This window comes from Coregonus clupeaformis, unplaced genomic scaffold, assembly GCF_020615455.1.
Source record: "Coregonus clupeaformis isolate EN_2021a unplaced genomic scaffold, ASM2061545v1 scaf0500, whole genome shotgun sequence".
NCBI lineage: Eukaryota > Metazoa > Chordata > Actinopteri > Salmoniformes > Salmonidae > Coregonus > Coregonus clupeaformis.
Window position 1 is genome coordinate 301103 of NW_025533955.1, and position 13051 is coordinate 314153.

Genomic DNA, 13051 nt, shown 5'->3' on the forward strand with positions numbered 1-13051 from the left:
GCAGGAGTTCATGTGGCGTATACGCGAACACTCTAGCTCTGTAGTACCCGCGGTCGAACTGGACACCCTAAGAGGGCTGGAGTACCTGAGATCCAGAACGATCCAGCACAGAGACTTCACGTACAGGAACGTCTTGGTCTGTCACCAGCCGGACAGGAAACCATTACCCTTTGCTTTCAAGATCAGCGACTTTGGCACATCGTGCAACTTCTCTACCCCAGATCAGCCTAGGGGCAACCGCACTAACATGGCTCCAGAAGTGCTGTGGTGCTTGAACTCAGCCACCGGGAGTGATATATTCAGCTGGTACTGCGTGATGTGGGAGTTACGCAGTGGCTTCCCCCTGGTAAATTACAAGGCTTCAGATAACACATATTGTAAAAAGACATACGCTGAGAATCTCTCCAAGTTGGTTGGGGTATACAGCCCTGAAAAGGATTCAGCGTTCGAGCTCAGCCACATGAAAGCGATCAACGCTCGCGCCCTTCATGCCAAACACAAAAACAAAAGGCCAAACGTAAAGAGGATACTGGACAACCTCCATCAGATGGGACATGCCATAGCGGACAGGACCTTTATCTGTATGGGAGTGCTTTGCATTACGCTGTTCCCTCAAGAGAGGTGGTCTCCATCCCAACTGCTGGAGCTCACTCGATACCAGTGTTTGAGTGGGGATATCAGTGACGCACGGTTACCTTCCGAACAGATGCCGTTGTCCGTACAGGTAGGGGAGTATAGGTCGACCGACATCATAGTCGGAGACGACTGCGTCCCCGAGGGACTCACTAAATTGGTGTCAGATGGATCGGCGACGGGATCCACCATTTCAGTGATCACGTCCGACTCAAAAGTGTACTACGGGATAGACTTTATGAGGTTGGCTCCTGATCTTATCCAGCCTTACACCTGGTACTCAAAGAAGGTGAAAGCGCTGGAAGATGTATATAAGAGCAAGTATAACAAACGCAAGGCTGGTGACAACGACAACCTTGTAGGGGAAAGGCTGTCGAAAATGGCTCCTGGAGGTAAGGTAGTAGACAATTCAAGACAAGAGGGAATTTCCAGGGTCCTCGGACTAAGACAACAGGTTCCTTTTCAACCAGCCGTTACGGATGTGACACAGGCATCCCACCCGGAGGACGAGCTGCTGCCCGTACCAAACACCGATGCTCACCGCGCGGAAAGAGATATTGGAAAAGCCGGCGCCCTCATCCTAGATTACACTGACCTACAACGCAGCAACGCCTCGGTACAAATGTTGACCTGTAGTGATGCTGGTGATGCGATACTCAGCAGTGGCGATGATGCCAACATGTCTTTCATGAGCGATACCGCAGACAGCACTCTAAACACTGTGTCAGGTCAACTGACATCCCGTGTCATATGCAGCAGGGCCCAAGGGCAGGACATTGAAGCTTGTCTCCAACATGCCCCGCAACCAAAACCACAAAGAGAATTGGCCGAGGACCCAGTCCCGCTAGCCGTAGAGGAGCAGTATGGTTCAGTCATTTTGCGAGGCAAACAGATTGACGGGGAGATAGACACGACCATGGTCATTCTCAAGAGCCACAACGAGAAGGAGATAGCACGTTTCACAGACAACGTAGTTGTCCAGTCTCAGGACATGACCCGAACGCACCCTCTCATATTCGCTGGTCCCAGAGACGGATTGTGTAGGTGCTCTAGGCGCAACGGCATGTTCATCTTCCAATATGCCCAGTTCTTCCAGGGGTGCAAGCAGGTGTTGAACTGGAATGAGTCGGAATCACCTAACTCGGTACACGCCTTCCTGCAACAGGTTTTTCTCACACTCAAGGCATCCGTAGACCTGGAGCTGGTGCCCACTCACATGACCGAATGGAGGGATGTCCTGATCGGTAAAGGGGCCGTGATGATCGACATTGTCCCTTATCTCAGCAGGAACTTCAACATGCCCCAGTCCTCGATGTTTGGCAAAGAATGTAGGAGCTTGGTCAGTCTCTGTACTACTATGGTGGCAAAGCACTTACCCAAATCCAATCTGTGCAAATGGCTTTGCAACCTGAGCACCGGTACGTCCTCCTCGCATGTGCTGACCAATGCCATCCAGTGGTTGAGACAATTCGATATCATCGAAAGGACTACTCCATACTTGTCGACCATAGACGGTAACTGTTTCACGTTCAGGGATTATTTGTCCGACATACCAAACTGGCTGACACACCTGGGTGAGGAAGAAGAAGGTTGTAATAGAAGCAGCGCCAAACTCATGGTGTATGGAGACCCGAAGCCTTCCAGAGGCAACCAGACAGCAGAGGGTATGGGTGATACCAAGATGAATGGACTGGTTAGGAACATAGTGCTCAGGATGAGAGTCAAGATATTCGGCTCATCGAGGCTCCAAGTGACCACACTGGATTGCACACAGGGGTTGGCGAAGGTGACTCTCAACAACTCTGCACTCTCTGGGATTTCCAGCTTAGATCACCTGGACCGGTCGAGTTTACTCAACCACAACGGCGTATGTTTTGCACATGACTCAGTTGCGCAGAGTGAGTCCAAGTGGGCCCCAGTCATAATGTTCACAAGGTGTAAGAGACCGGGACCTGTGCAGGAGTTCACTATCGAATATTACAGGATGACGATCCTGGTGGTTCTACTGAGCCAGCAGGGCTCGGTGAGATCTCTCAGAGAGCTGTTTGAAAACTTGGTGATGTTCAGCGTGACAGACTATTAAGTGCAAAGACAGGACACCCTAGGATGTGGTTGTTTTTGTAGGTCATCTTGTACATGTACCGATGTACTAAACCAGTCTTTACCATTACGCTAAGGATGTGTGATAACAATTGTGCATAATGCACACAATAGAACACAGATGGAAATCACCGGCAAGGTATTGACAATACCCCCGGTTGTGTGTATGAGGATATGCCGGGTTAAAAACATTGGCAGAGATACCGCTGGCATAGTGAAGGTGGAGAAGCGCTTTGTGTTCCCGGAGACTGTGAATCTGAAATACATTATGAAAGGCCAACCAGACGCAGCTCTGTACGAGCTGTATGCAGTTGTAGCTCACAGTGGTACACCCTACTGTGGACATTACACAGCTTACGTGCAGGAAGATGACAGTTGGTATCTTGCAGACGATAGTTGCGTAAGGTTGTGCTCATGGGAGGATGTCATGTCAACCTACCAAGCGTCAGGCTCTACCTACAATGTGGGGTAGCTTACATGCTGATGTACCACAGGATGCACAGCGATTGAACTTCTAGTGACATGTACAAATGTATGTGTGATGTTGTGATGTCTCTGTACAAATGTGATATAGTTTTGTTGATGTACCATGTCGATGTTGTACCATGTTTCTAAAGTAATAAAGGTGTGTTACATGTACATTAGCCTCATCATTGCTATCCTGTGGCTTCTGTCGAGGCATGTATGATTGATGACCCTGTCATTAGTCCTGCGCCGCTATGAGGCATTCCGTTCTTTCTACCAACACACAATGTACTTATTTATATGTCATACTACACACCATAAGCTTGGTTATACTATTTGGTTATACTATTATACAATTGGGTTATAAAAAAGTATTCTAACGTAATAATAGTGTGTTAAATCGCAATTAGCCTCATTGCTATCCTGTGGCTCCTGTCAATGTCTGTATGATTGTTGACCCTGTCAGTAGTCCCACACACACCATACGCTGTGTTATACAAAGTAATCCATGTGTGTTATATCTGCATTAGCCTCATCTGTCACGGTTGCTTTCATTAGGCTTCTCTCATACAGTTGATGGTGCAGGTATATGAATGATTCCAAGAGATCGTCTTGATACTGATACATGTAATTCTTTTTATTATGTCATACACACAATACAATGTGGGTTATACAATGGCTATACAACACCCAATAGGATAGCTGTGTTACAGGGATGTGCTATACATACAGGCACACAGGTATAGAGCATCTAGCTAAGGTAGATGTCACACATTATGCAATCTGAATCACTTGTTAACAAAATACCTATCGAGTGTATTAAGAACAACCTTAGGTTTGTTTGCCTTGTGCTCTCGAATCGAATACTTGGATGACAGTACTACAGACGTGCATGGTTTCTCTAACTGAGACACACACACAGTGTTAGCCAGCACCTCTAAATATCGTATCATACAAGCACTTTGGGGCCCAGGTACAGGCTGCTTCTTTTTCACTGTATGGAAAGACATGATAACAACTCTCACATAGAGACAAGATATTCGTTGTCTTCGTCAAAGTCCGTTTCCTGGTCTTCAGGATCGCTATTACACCCTGTCCTTTCTGGACTGTTGTCTAGTCTATCGTTACCGTCGGACTCGAAGTCAAGATACTCTTCATCTGCATCTGCAGCAGATATAGCCCCAACAGGATGGGTGTCCTCTCTGTGTAGTAGCCCTTGCTCCTCACAATCCACCTCACTCTCACCGTCCCGATTGGATGACTGTTGTTGAAGGGTGTCAGTGGGCAATGCAGCTTGATGGGTGACCTTGGTCACCTTTGCAGCGTCTCCGCTTAAGGGCCGTCTGTTGGACTGTGAAAGACCTGGACTCCGATGTGAAGATGTAGAGCCTCCTGGTGGGTTGATGAGGTCGTGCGTTTTGACAATCTCCTGCTGATTGAGGGACCTCCCGCACTCACTAGTTCCCTGTTTCTGTCTGGGCGTATTGCCCACTTTGCCCCTTTGAGTCTTCTTGCAGACTGTTATATCCTCGTGCTCAGAGTCGGTGTTGATGACGGGAGAGCGAGCGGAGTGTATCTTGGAACGATGTGCCCCCTTTATACATAGCTCACGTTTCTCCTCCCCTTCGTCGTAGACATCACTGTCGGAGGAGGAGGAGGAGGAGGAGGAGGAGGAGGAGGACTGCATGTTTTTGTATAGAGGGGAATCTCGGTTACTGGTCCCTGTGTTCATAGCAGGCCTTACTCTTTTGCACCTAGTGTCAGACTTGTCCTGTCTCTTTTTAGCATGAGTCCTCTCTTCCCTGTCAAAGGCCTTGACAAAGGGAACTTTGTTGACCACCTTGGCACTCTTGCTACGTCTATCGTCACTCTTGTCGAACTTGTGTTTGCCCTTTGTACGTTTGACACGCTTCACATCTGGCTTGATTGAATCCTCCGAGTCTGATTGCAGTGCTCGCTTATACACCAGACCGTCATCTTTTATACTGCTACAGCTAGGCTCAGGCGAGTACTGGTGCGTGTACTGGTATTCTTCGGACTCTTCGGACTCTGAAGAATACACAAGTCTACACTTGCGTCGCCGACTGACATTACTTGTCTTACACTTAGCCTTCTTTGCACTGCTTTGAACCTGAGCACAGAAAGCTTTGTCATCCTCATCCTCATCTTCGACGCTGTATTCATCCTCTGTGGATGCGTCGTCTATGAAGTCATCACTGTAATCGTATTCGTCAGGCATCTGGCTGTTGTCGTACATCATTGTATCCTCCAAATCTTCGCCCGGGGTCTCATGTTCATCTTCTGCAAACTCTTGAAGACTGTCATCATCTTCACTGTTCGCTTCCTCAGCCTCGCTCAGCCAAGGGTGGTCGTCGTCGCGACTGTACCTGAGGCGCCGGGAACTGTGTGCTGGCACATCGCGGGCCTTCTTGCCACTCTTGGACCTGGATGCCTTATAGGCTGAATGTTTAGTTGACTGTGAGGCAGAGGGATCTCGCTTCACCGATGTGGGGTGGTGGTGGTGGGAAGGTGCTTGTTTCGTACCAAGTTTGCCAACACCGCTCTTGCTACGCATATCGCTCTTACTGCCTTTAGCAATAGGGTTGATCTTGGTTGACCTTTGTGGAGAGACCAGCTGGTCCGAAGTCACCCTGGGGTAATCCCGGGTGCCCTGGAAAGATGACAATACCTTGCGTCTCCAATTGTCGGTGGACGTAGACTCTAGGCAATTCACCAGAGCTATGCTGAGTCTGTCCTGCAAGCCGTACGTCTTGAGTATATTTACAACGGTTCGGTTGGTAATTACCCAGTCGCGAAGGATGTCACTATATCGCCTGTCCAGCAGAGTGTTGTCCAATCCCAGGAGGGTACAAACAGCTTCTCTCCTGAGATGGTCATCGTTCAACCAGGGTTCGCTCAGCAGCAGAGTCGACATGTTCTTGATCCATGTCGTAATCGGACTTGAATCCTGTGTGACGATAGAGTAGAGACGGTCATGTTTCTCACTGACTCCAGCCGCAGTAGCATCATCTTCCCTGTTATCCTCGACCTCAGCCTTACACTTAGAGGACGCATCTTGCGCTTCAGTGGATGACTGCGGGGAGCATGATCCGCTCTCTGTATCACAGCGCTCTCCTTCTCCTAGTTTCTGAGCTTTCTTCATCCTGTTGTGATAAGTGCGGAGCTTTAGAAAGAGTACCTTGGCAGTGGCGTACGTGTGTACAAACTCATTGTCCTTGTTCTTGCCTGTATCAGGTTTGATCAGAGTGTGCCACATCCTCTGTGCTTTGGCTACGTTGTCCCCGGTCTTATGTTTGAACAACTCCTCACACGCTGAGACCATTGCGGTGTTCCCACTTTCACCATATCTCTTTCGGACGTAACCGGAGACGATTTCAGCCAAGGCCACCCAGTCCATTCTCATCTGCTCTTCCACCATACGGATACGCTTCTTTGTCACATTTGTGTGAATGGTGCTGTCAGAGGAGTGTACGTTCCAAAACGTCAGGTATTCTCGCACTTTGTCAAGTGGGCAATATAGCAACTCGGCCACTGCGAAGGCAGTTGGAATCTTGTTTTCCATGAATCTAATGGCCAATTCCACCACCTCTACCATGATAGGATCCACAATCATACTCTCCACGTGCTTGGGTATATAATTGCACCAGCTGTTTGGATTAACACGTTTGATGAACGCTGACAAGGCGGGATTGTGTATCTCCTGATACATGTCGGTTCCTGTGATAAACGTCTCCCTATCCAATTCCTTTAGCGTTTCATTCCAACACCCCACCAGTTCCCCATTGCCCTTGACGCATAATTGCTTCACGGCCCGGCAGAACCTCAATGTCGTGGACACATACAGCTCAGGAGCCTGAGCCTGACCCTTTCTCAGAACGACAACCGGTACCAGGTTCACCCGCTTGCCATCCAGTAACCTACCGCTCCTTCTAAAGTAGACGGCACGAGTGTCACCGGTCTCGTAGTGGAAGTGCTTCAGGTCACATATCACTTGGGGTTCCGTGAACCAATCGACACTGGCCTCACGCTTTCTCTTCAACATGTTGGCTGAGGCCGTGCCTAGCACGCAGCACATGGGTTTTATGACTTCCATGTGAGACGCCAGCACCTCGTCGATGTTCTGGGTAGAGGAAGTTTTGTCCTCAGTGCGCAACAACTGCACAGGCTGGATTTGTTGAAAGGCCGGGGTGAGAGCTGTGGAGTGCGTGGGCACCTCGAGTGTCATGTCCCAGAATTCAAACTTGTCACCGGTGACCACCTTCAGCAACTCAAGGCTCTCCAGTCCCGGGACACACAGTACCTCTTGCACGAAGTACGACTTACTGTTACATTTCCCGGTCGTAGGGATGACGACTGTGTAAGTTCCGACCATTGACCTGATGCTGTCGTAGTGCACAAAGGTGTGTTTGTCAGAGTACTGTGTGACCACGGGAATCACCTTCTTGCCGTTGGCAACTGTCAGCTCTTTACTCGGTATATAGAAGGTGGTGTAGTTACCATATGCAAGCAGCACATGTTTTATACCAGCCCTGTCTACAGATGCCATAGACTCAAGGTTGTTCCCGCCTTCAATGTCCACTAGGTCCATAAGCGCAAGCAGCAGGGAGCGTGAAGGCCTTTGCTGTATAGTGTCAGCGTCCCGGATCACCATGTCCCTGATAGTCTTGTAGATAGTGTTCGGTTTGTATCTTTTCTCTCTTTCTGATAGTCCCTGTTGCTTGCACATCATCAGGTCCACCACTTTGTCGAACAGTCCTTGTGTACGTTTACAGCTAAAGCCATATTTGCAATCCGAGGTCAAATACCAAGGAGGGCGCTCTGTCACGATGTATGTCGTTGGTTTAGGCTCCATTCTGCTGTATGTCGTTCAATAAAGGCACTTGGTTTCAATGGGAATGTACAGTGTTGCGTTTTATATCAGCCAGGCTGTACACAATACTAAGCGCCCTGTAGTCTACCGGTGTAGAATGTGAGTCAACCACCTCTTCTCAGAAGCCTCACAGGCTGTAATGTCAATGGTGCTTGTGTGAGGGCTTATACATGCCAGACCTTGAATGAGATCATGAATGAAATCGCCTACCATTGGCTGGCTCAGAGACAGTTGAACCACAGACCACAGTACACTCAGCACTGTGTAGATGTACAGCCATGGCTGATACATCAGCAAATGACTCGTATATCCTCCCCTTGTGTCAGACATCCAACCAAGTATCATTCATCCAGACCTTGTTTCATTTGTCCAACCAAGTATAATCAACCAAGTATCATTTATCCAACCAAGCTAATGAACCAAGTACCATTCATCCAGACCTTGTTTCATTTATCCAACCAAGCTAATGAACCAAGTACCATTCATCCAGACCTTGTTTCATTTATCCAACCAAGCTAATGAACCAAGTACCATTCATCCAGACCTTGTTTCATTTATCCAACCAAGTATCATTCATCCAGACCATGTTTCATTTATCCAACCAAGCTAATGAACCAAGTACCATTCATCCAGACCTTGTTTCATTTATCCAACCAAGTATCATTCATCCAGACCATGTTTCATTTATCCAACCAAGCTAATGACCCAAGTACCATTCATCCAGACCTTGTTTCATTTATCCAACCAAGCTATAACAAGTACATTCATCCAGACCATGTTTCATTTATCCAACCAAGCTAATGAACCAAGTACCATTCATCCAGACCTTGTTTCATTTATCCAACCAAGTATCATTCATCCAGACCATGTTTCATTTATCCAACCAAGCTAATGAACCAAGTACCATTCATCCAGACCTTGTTTCATTTATCCAACCAAGAAGTACCATTCATCCAGACCATGTTTCATTTATCCAACCAAGCTAATGACCCAAGTACCATTCATCCAGACCATGTTTCATTTATCCAACCAAGCTAATGAACCAAGTACCATTCATCCAGACCTTGTTTCATTTATCCAACCAAGTATCATTCATCCAGACCATGTTTCATTTATCCAACCAAGCTAATGAACCAAGTACCATTCATCCAGACCTTGTTTCATTTATCCAACCAAGTATCATTCATCCAGACCATGTTTCATTTATCCAACCAAGCTAATGAACCAAGTACCATTCATCCAGACCTTGTTTCATTTATCCAACCAAGTACCATTCATCCAGACCATGTTTCATTTATCCAACCAAGCTAATGAACCAAGTACCATTCATCCAGACCTTGTTTCATTTATCCAACCAAGTATCATTCATCCAGACCATGTTTCATTTATCCAACCAAGCTAATGAACCAAGTACCATTCATCCAGACCTTGTTTCATTTATCCAACCAAGCTAATGAACCAAGTACCATTCATCCAGACCATGTTTCATTTATCCAACCAAGCTAATGAACCAAGTACCATTCATCCAGACCTTGTTTCATTTATCCCTAATGAACCAAGTACCATTCATCCAGACCATGTTTCATTTATCCAACCAAGCTAATGAACCAAGTACCATTCATCCAGACCTTGTTTCATTTATCCAACCAAGTATCATTCATCCAGACCATGTTTCATTTATCCAACCAAGCTAATGACCCAAGTACCATTCATCCAGACCATGTTTCATTTATCCAACCAAGCTAATGAACCAAGTACCATTCATCCAGACCATGCTTCATTTATCCAACCAAGTATCATTCATCCAGACCATGTTTCATTTATCCAACCAAGCTAATGAACCAAGTACCATTCATCCAGACCTTGTTTCATTTATCCAACCAAGTATCATTCATCCAGACCATGTTTCATTTATCCAACCAAGCTAATGAACCAAGTACCATTCATCCAGACCTTGTTTCATTTATCCAACCAAGTATCATTCATCCAGACCATGCTTCATTTATCCAACCAAGCTAATGAACCAAGTATCATTCATCCAGACCATGCTTCATTTATCCAACCAAGCTAATGAACCAAGTACCATTCATCCAGACCATGTTTCATTTATCCAACCAAGTATCATTCATCCAGACCATGTTTCATTTATCCAACCAAGCTAATGAACCAAGTACCATTCATCCAGACCTTGTTTCATTTATCCAACCAAGTATCATTCATCCAGACCATGTTTCATTTATCCAACCAAGCTAATGAACCAAGTACCATTCATCCAGACCTTGTTTCATTTATCCAACCAAGCTAATGAACCAAGTACCATTCATCCAGACCATGCTTCATTTATCCAACCAAGTATCATTCATCCAGACCATGTTTCATTTATCCAACCAAGCTAATGAACCAAGTACCATTCATCCAGACCTTGTTTCATTTATCCAACCAAGCTAATGAACCAAGTACCATTCATCCAGACCATGCTTCATTTATCCAACCAAGTATCATTCATCCAGACCATGTTTCATTTATCCAACCAAGCTAATGAACCAAGTACCATTCATCCAGACCTTGTTTCATTTATCCAACCAAGCTAATGAACCAAGTACCATTCATCCAGACCATGCTTCATTTATCCAACCAAGTATCATTCATCCAGACCATGTTTCATTTATCCAACCAAGCTAATGAACCAAGTACCATTCATCCAGACCTTGTTTCATTTATCCAACCAAGTATCATTCATCCAGACCATGTTTCATTTATCCAACCAAGCTAATGAACCAAGTACCATTCATCCAGACCTTGTTTCATTTATCCAACCAAGCTAATGAACCAAGTACCATTCATCCAGACCTTGTTTCATTTGTCCAACCAAGTATCATTCATCCAGACCTTGCTTCATTTGTCCAACCAAGATAATCAACCAAGTACCATTCATCCAGACCTTGTTTCATTTATCCAACCACGTATAATCTCTGAGTTCATGTAAGGGCGTTCATGTAAGGGAGGCTAACCCTAGGCCTGGTTGTATATTCTAGCCATTGTTCAAGACCCTCAGTTGGATATTAGCTTTGTATATATAGGGGCAAGAGAGTTGCACACTTGATAGTCAACACACTGTTACAGCCTAGGAGCCCATACCAGTACAGCTTACCAATACACAGTCCGCTACAGCCATGAGCAACAACACCGAGACACCTCAAGAATGCAATCCTCCCAAAGTCACTGTCTATGATGGCTCAGTGTCAATGGACGTTCTGCTCACCAACATGAACAGCCAGGAGGGCTTGGTCGTGCCAGTGTACAAGAATATGAGAATTGAAGGTGATTTCACGAACGTAATTCATCCAAACCTCCAGAAAACACAAGCATACCAGTGCACCCCAGATGACGAAATGGAATCATATAGCACGGATCTTGTCATATCCAGAGACGGTACCAGTGTTCGCTTTGGGGAGCATGACCATATGACATCAAAGGGCAGAGTGCTCATTTCCAGGGGAGCCTCGGCTATATTCGACGAAGACATCGGAGACGGGCTGGGTTTACACTATGACATTGAGGCTAATGTTAGCGTGAGCGTCTATACCGAGAAAGATGACCCAGGAGTCAGATCGCACGGTGTATTGGTCCTGGCTCCTAACTTTATACTTGCCCAAGACAAAGAAGACACATCGGTCCTGAGTGTGGACAGAAGCGGTTATACCAAGATCAAACCTGATGCCAACGGGGGTATAAGCAACATACACGTCAAGGGCTCCTTGATCGTTGACCAATATATTCGCATCAACAAATCCATGGCAGGCTCCACGGGAGGATGGTTCTTTGGCCCGCACTCGGGCGAGTGGTTCCAACCACCCAAGGAGATTGTGATACCAGAGAAGCAAACTGAACTGGAGATTGTACAACCTGGCGACTTGGTAATCTCCAGGGACAACGCTTCAGTGCTGTTGCGCTCAGGCGGAGGAGTCTTGGCGTCCGGGAATGTGGCAGTTATATTGGTGCCACTTCGTAGTGCACACCAAGATCAGATGGAGACCAAGATTGTTGTTGTATTTCAATGACTTTGTCTTTCTGGTCTGAATAAACATCACTTGTGACAACATGTTAGCTTTCCAGAACTGACCTGAGGTGTATAATAAAAGTGTATTGCTATGTTGTTGTATAAACCAAGGTATAAGCCTCAACCATGCACAAGTACATACTTTGCAGTTCATGTGTATACATGGTGTATGTATGATGGAATAAATAAAACTGTGTAATCACAACACCTTGTTTGAAATCTGTTGTGTGTTCTAACCCTGATTCACCTCACTCCTCTCCCACGATCCCAGGATCCTAGTTTACAAACACAATGTGACACAATGACACAAACACAAGGACGCATAGAATCTTTGCCATTGCCATATAGGACATTTATTCAAGCATCCTAGCATCCTAGGACATCGACATCAACATATACACAACTGTACAGAAGGGGTGCTGGTGTTGTCTATAACATTTTAGACCTTCTCTTTATATAGTTCGTGAGCACAACCCCTCCACCACCACCACCACCACCTCCTCCTCCAACGAAAACCATGTACCCAATCCCCACTGATAGCGCAGTACACCAAGCCATGAGTATAGCTACAGAGGTCCATATGGCTGCGTCACTGGCGAATCCGGACAGCCACCCTCCGAACGTTACCCTGCTGGCATTAATCTCATCGTACCGCTTATCAAAGTCTTGGAGGCTTCTGGTGATGTTGTCCAGGTCTTGGCGCATGTCGATGAGCTTTACGCTGGTGTTTATGGCATGAAGCAACTCCATTGTGGAGATGTCCGGGATGGCGTCTTTCAGTAGATCTGAGAAAGACACGGGTCCGTCTGATATGTGCGGTCTGGAGAACGGTTTGAGTGGAGGAGACTCGATCTGTACCGCGGCAGACCCCTCCATCCATGTGAATTTCTTATCCTGGTAGC